Source organism: Python bivittatus, unplaced genomic scaffold (assembly GCF_059951505.1).
Source record: "Python bivittatus isolate LINGU-HERP-01145 unplaced genomic scaffold, Pbiv_v1 ctg000080_np1212, whole genome shotgun sequence".
NCBI classification, from domain to species: Eukaryota; Metazoa; Chordata; class Lepidosauria; order Squamata; family Pythonidae; genus Python; species Python bivittatus.
The window spans coordinates 23,944,506-23,952,034 of record NW_028277035.1 but is presented as its reverse complement, the minus strand read 5'-3'; positions in this window follow the sequence as shown (position 1 = coordinate 23,952,034).

Here is a 7,529-nt window from a genome sequence, read left to right as displayed (position 1 = left end):
TAGATCAGCTGCCTGGCAGCATGAGGAGGTACTAGCTTTCAGCAGATGTTTACCACTCCATGCTGTGATTGAGTGATGATTTCCCACCACTGGTGACATCTAGAAAGGGGGTGGCAGCAAACTCAAAGGCTTTAACTAATGGCTTTGTTTATTATGCTCTGTACACCTGAAATCTGGACCTCACAATCCTATGGCAAGACAGAACAGAGGCGTAAGAGAAAAGATAAGAATCAAAAGTGGTGATAGCAAATTTTATGCTGATATAATTTTCTCCTTTCATTTCAATCTAATTTTACTTCTGTTATAGGTAATTAATTATTGTAATTAATTGAGGACTAGAAATTCTTAGCGATCCATTGCAAATCTTCCCAGAAATCTACCAGTAGGTCCTAATCTACTTTTTGCCCATCTCTGTTGTAAAGGGTCAGCACAGATGATCAGCAGCTAGGGAACATCAACTGCTCAGAGTAAACGTGCAGGAAAACCTATTCCCCTACCCCCATGCACCCATAAATCTGTACAGAAATATAACACAAGACCTTTGATGATGTTGAATTAAAAGGTCAAATTCCCTTGTCCAGATAAATAATGATTCAATGTACACATACATTGTTACATAGATCAGATCTTGCATTTAGATCAAAGGGTCTTTTTCTGTGTATAAGTGCATGCTTTTTAACATGGCTATATTATTTTCCCCCTCATTGCTACCAGATGGTATTGGGTGGCTCACAGCGCTGCTCAGGGCTGCTGAATTTTAATCAGGCACTGAGGACAGTGCTCACATGAAGAATTTTGCCCCTTGCCACCTGCTTTAATCCTCAGAGGAGATGTTACTCTGATACTTAAAGGTATACATTTAGACTGGTGTTCTATCAACTACAAGATATAATTATTTCCACAGCATAAAAAGGCCTGAAAGGAGGAATTGCTGTCAGGAAACTGTGCCACATCCAGGGATAGATGCTGCTACGTTCTGCACATGACTGAGCCCAGCTTGAGCATATCCCTATTACAAAGAGGGTCTATTTATTTCATTAAACAGAAGAGAAAAAGGGAAACGATAAAAAAGGAAACGAATAAGCAAAAAGAAACCAAGAAGAAATTAAATATAATATGAGCATTTCTCATACATGTCTATAAATTTTACAAAACAGTTTTGGTAAAGAATTACCATATGTCATTATATTTATCCATATATAATCTGCATCTGTAAGCAACTCATTCATAAATAATGAGTAACATCAGGTCTTCAATCCATTGAATAAGTTGGACCATAAATTTATCTTTTCAATGTTGAGAGACAAGTGTCTTAGCAATAAGAAGGGTGAGGAGAATCCATTTCCATTGTTCAACTATCAATTTCCACATAATAGGTATGTAGTTCCAAAGAATACAGATGTTCAAAAGTATTAGACCCTGTCTAAAAATTAAATTAATATATGCAGTAACTCCTTCCCAGAATATAACAATTTTAGGACATTGCAAAAACATATTTTAATGAAACATTATTCTTATTGTATCTCCAGCAACATGATGATTTATTCATTCCTTTTCCATACAAATGGAATAGGATCCAATTATTGAATAAGCTATACTCCAAGATCTATTGAACTTTTTTGTTCTGATGTTAAGATTGTTTCTCACTGTTTGGACAAAATGGAGATCTCCAATTCCTTGTTTCATTCAGTCTTTAAAATTACTGTGTCATATTAATTTATCAATAGCAAGTGCTTATAAAGATGAACTGATATTTTTTGTCTTTTGTCTTGTCTTAAGATTTGGTGATCACTTCTAATAATTTAGATGTCTCTGAAGTTCAAAATGCCACTGGATGAAATTGAGATAGATGTTTGAGTTGTAAATGCTACCAGTAGGCAGCAACAGACACATGATATTTATCTTTCAACGCAGAAAACGATAAAAACTCATCATCATCATTCATTAATTGATCTAAACTAACAGTCCTAATATCCATCTATATCTTCCATATAACGGGTATTTTAAAGTCAAATTTAAGGTATGGATGATCCTATAGAGTCAATTCAGTATTAAAAAGAAAAGGGATCAAAATGCAATTTTCCAGAAATGCCACAATTTTTGAATCAATGTAATAGTGACACGAGATACATTTTTTATGACTCTTCCAGTGCTACTTTTCCTTACTATTTAGATTGAAGATGCTTAGAAACCAATAGAGATTGACAACATTCATTAACTAAAGGCTTCATTAACTCTCTCTTTCACACACACAGAGCTAATTGCCAACTCAAAGTCTAGCTGGCTGGAGTAGCTTTGCGTTCCAGAAGAATCAAGGATGGAAGGAAACCCACTCATGCACAGTAATTTTTCTATAAGACGGCTCTGAAGCACTACCATTCCCATCCAGTTTTACAACTTCCAACAAGGCTTCACCAATCCTATCCTGGTGCTCTTCTCACACTTCTTGGTCATCTTCCACTCATCTAGGACACATGGGAACCACATCATGTTCTGAGATTCATCCCTTCCTTAGTCTTCTTAGAGCTCTCTATTCTGGTATTTTTCCACATGCTGCATAGCTGAAATCTTCCACAACAAACCCTTCAGCCTCTATGGCAGACCTTGAGTGAGTCTCATGTACTCCATCTTTGTACATGTCAATTCATACTTCACCCAAATTCATAGCAGAAAGTGGGAGGGGGTATGAAACAAACCGCTACAAATCAACAGGTATACAGTTACATAGCAACACTGGTAGCAATATGATCATATCACACTAGCTTATGCTGCACTTTCAAAATGTTTTGAAAATCTGAACTAGTCAAATAAAATGTAGATATTTCAAGTCAAGTCAGCCTGCGTCTCATCTAATTGTACTCTTCTAGCTGCGCTACTAGATTTTGTAACGTTAAGAGGCATTGCATCAAAGCTATCAGACTCCATTACATGAAAGTTTACCCCATGATAGGCTTTATCATGCCCCTCTAAAAAAAGAAGCATCAGGCTTTGATCTGTGCTAGTCTTTCTAATCTGAATCTGCTAGGCTCTATTTAGTCATGCAGAGAATGGAATTTACATGGGAATCATGATAGGTCCAGTATTGTGAGAGCACATGAATTTAATCACTGAAAAAGAGAACTTTAATTTGGTAGCACTCAGCCTGCAATTTGATTCCTGTTGTTCCTGCACTTTGCCCTGCTGATTTGCAAGTGGGAGGCTTTGGTATACTTGGGAGATTTTGACACTGGAGGGTTTCAGCTTTGTATTAGGAGTCCTTTGCCAATAGCACTAATTCCTCCAAATAAAGTTTTGTTGACCTTTAGAAGCATCTTGCATGAGAAGCTCGCATAGAACAGTCTTCTGCATTCCTGCTGCTCAGTATCCAAGACTGTCAACCAGAAGCATGCATACAAGTAAAAAATCTATGTTTGAGAAAAAAATATACATGCATGGGTGTCTGCAATGGGACAGAAATGATGAAATGTGTGTGATGAGGTCACTTAGATTCCTATACGATGCAGTTTCTCTTTTGCATACAACTTTGCCCCCGTTCCTCTGTCCAAAATTTTGACTCATCCTGGAAGGACAAATGGATTAGTGTTGCCATGAGGACTGAGACATGTCAGATTTGCCCTTTGCCTTGGAACAAAGCATTCAGCTTCAGTCGCTTTCACTGTACGGACGCAATAAAGATATCTTGCTTTTCTACATTAAATACTTGGACAATGGTGTTACCAGCCAAAAGAACCCACTTTTGTATTAAAATTGACTGGACTGGCAAGCATCTTCCAAAGTCGAGATGTATACCCTTCTGTCTGAGCATCCTGCTCTCTCTTTCACACACACTACTGCAGGCTGCAGATTTTTTATCAGTTATGTAATTAGTAGCCGCCATTCAGCAATGTGTGTGTATGTACCATGTCTGTATGCGCAATTCTTGCTGTGTTGTGCTGCTGGGTGGGTGTTTGCATTTATTCATCTTGTTCCTCCAGCAGATTTTCAGGATTGTTCTCATGGATTAGTTGCCATGCAACAAGTGCACAGTCATACGGCTCGTGATCATCTGCCTTCCCTGTGGTAATCTGAGTAATGTTAAAATAAAGATGTGGTTTGCTTATAGAGTGGCTGGGTGACTTGTTTAACATCTGTGTGAAGACGGCATCTGTGCCTGACAATTGGAAGATCGCCATTATTGTTCCCCTGTACAAAGGGAAAGGTAGCAAGAATGAATGCAAAAACTTGGGAAGGGGTGCGTGGGTGGGTATTAGTTTATTAAGTATGTTTGGGAAGATGTTTGGCAGAATTCTGGCCGAAAAGATGCAAAAGGTGACAAGGAACAACACTGGGGAAGTGCTGGGTGGCTTTATGCGTGTACCTTTTTTATATAGTTGACAGCGTGCTGCTGTCTGAGAATACAAATGACTTGCAGCAAAAGTCAAATAGGTTACATGGTGCAACAAGAAAGGTGGATTTGGAAATGAATGAATCAAACCCAAGGAAGTTTTGTTTGACTGAAAAAAGTTACAAGTTATACATAAATGGCAGAAAAAGCTAGAGCAAGCTGATAAATATGTGTACATTAATGAAGTGTTTACTAAAACAGGGAAACAGGTAAGAGAATTTTAAGATGTGCAAATGCTGGTCAAAAGGTGGTGGTCTATTGAGAGGAATGAATGTTGGTCAAAAGAAGTGAACATCGCTGTGTTAAGAACAGGCTTCTACTCAGCTTACTTCATGGAAATGAGAGTTGGATTTGCCAGGAAAAACACAGAATTGAACGTTGTGGGAATGGGAGCTTAAGTGTGTATGGGAGACAAGAAGCAATAGGGTCAAAATGGATGCTGAGTGAATGTGGACTGAATATAAAAGTGAGTGACTAGTACAAAAGAGAGCATTTCAGTCATACAGAGAGAATGCATAAGGATCATACTGCAAAACAAGTATTAGTGAAGGAAGAATGAATGGGTCAAGGGAAGGGGAAGACTGAGAAACTCATGGATAGACTTGATGCAATTCTCAAAGAGAGAGGTGAGAAATTTAAAGGTAATCTATCAAGTGATATATGGATGTGATGAAACCAAAAATAGTTTGCAAGGATAGAAAGATCTGAAGAGGTATAGTGAATGGTAACAATGTAAATTAGATTTAGCAATGATTCCTTTTCTTTTTCTCATCTCATGCCTTCATTTCTTTGGCTCACTATTAATGCTTTTCTGCACTTTGCATAACAATGCTTACCCTAAAAGGCATGATAGGTATGTATGAATGCACGTATGTTGACGGTGCCACCAAATCAGTGTTGATTCAATATAGATTTTTTTCCAGGACAATCATCCTCAACCTGGTCCTTCAGGTCTTCAGCATCACCACTGTAACTGAGTCCACCCAGTTGATGCTGGTCGTCTTCTTTTCTTTTCTTCCACCTTTCCCAGCATTATGGATTTCTCAAGGGAGCTGAGTCTTCACATAATGTACCCAAAGTAGGATAATCTGAGCCTAGTCATTTTGTGCCTCAAGTAAGAACTCTGGGTTGATTTATTCAATGACCCATTTGTTGGTTTTCTTGGCTATCTGTGGTATTCTCAGCAATCTTATCCAGCACCAAAGTTCAAAAGTATCTATGCTCTTTTTACCCTCCTTCTTCAAAGTTCAATGAATATATGTAGAATTATCTGAAAGACAAAAGGAAGCACATTGGCTTTGTGTGGCTTTGAACAGGCCCTTCCCCCAACTGTAAAATGGCTCTCTACCCTGCTTGAGATTAGGGTTACAAGATAAAAAGCTTCTTTTTCTCTTTGTCAACTGCAACACTGTAGTGCCCTCCCATGGCCAGTTTATATATCACACTTTGCAGCAGCTCTATACAGTAATTGATTTAAATCTGAAATGTCCTCCAATGGCCATGCTAGTTGGGGAAATATTAGTTATAATCCAACATATCTGAATGGCACCAAGCTGGGAAAGGTGGTTTAAGCTGAGAGAGAAATAGCAATCAAACAGTGGAAGCTCCCCGTTCAGACTGAATGCATACACTGTCAAGACAAGCCCTCCCATTCATCTTGGTTTATTTCTTTACCTTTTTGAAGCTGAGATACAGACCAGAAATGGTGTAGCAAGAGGGAAAAGAGAAAGAAAAGATTTAGGTAGCACCTCAGATAGCAACATTTTTTGAACCAATACCATGCAGGGGTATTACTCAAAGCTTTGGTTTCTATGTTAAATGCATTAAGATGTCAATGGAAGATTGTACACTCATCTGTCTGACACAGCGATCCCAGTATAGGCATTAGAAGAGATTGTGCTGATCCAGAAAACAGTTTTATACCATTAGACTCATCAGGACTCAAAAACGGATAATGTTTAACATAGCTGAACTCAGCTCAGATGTATCTGAGGTGATAATAATGAAGTGAATAAGCAAATGGAAACTGCATTCTGCTTCCATCCAAGCCATTCATGAAATACCTGATGTTAAGGACAGGGGCCTCTTTGTCACGTTCTTGGCAGGCTCAATCACATATATTAATCAGTGGTAGGTAGATCAGTGCAAAATATAAAAACAAAATAAAAAACTGATGTTTGCACGTGACACATTTAATATGTTGTGTATATCCAGCTTGGGTGGCTAGTCTTTGATTTACTGTGTTGTAAGAAGTTAATTGGGTTAATTGAATAAAGCACGGTTAGGTTAGTCATAGGTATGTCATGCAAATACATCCAGTATAAAAAACAACAATGAAAAATAGAATATGATAAAACAGTAATGGTTCTAAAAAAGAGTAACGTCATAAGTGCTGTGACATTCCAAAAGTAGCATAAGCAGTTTTCAAAACCACCAAGAACCTCTTTTGGTAGAAATTGTCAATGAGCAGAAACCCATTTTGAATAACAGGCCAGCCGTTGCTTATCAGGAATAGAGTCAAGGTGTAACATTTCTCTATGGTTGTATTTGAGCCTTTTTACATACATTGGGGTTCTCTCTTTCCACAAAGTATTTTATCCAGGCTGCGCCCTAAGTGAGCATTTCACCATCCTGCCTCAGTGACCTTAGTGGGGTTGTTTTTGTTTTGTTTTTTTGGTGCCTTCGAGTCAGCTTTTGATTCTTGGTGACGGCCTGGACAAGTCCCTGCAGTTTTCTTGGCAACATTATCAGAAGTGGTTTGCCATTGCCTCCTTCCTTGGGGCTGAGAGAGAGTGACTGGCCCAAGGTGACCTGGCTGGCTTTTTGCCTAAGGCAGGACTAGAACTCACAGTCTCCCAGTTTCTAGCCTGGGGCCTTAACCACTACACCAAACAGGCTCTCTCAGTGGGATTTACTTTCACACAAATCTGACAGCAGCTCCATGGGAAGTTAACCGGACTTCACCAAACTCCAAACAGCGTATCTTCCAATTATTATACAAAAGCTACCAAGTGTCAAAGCTTCCCTATGTGCTCCTGCAGTGAATTGTGTTAATTTGCTCAGCAGTAACTTTTTCTCCATTCATTTGATAGTAAAAGACGATATTAGTGCCTTTAAGAAATGTTGGAAGGGAGTATAATGTCCT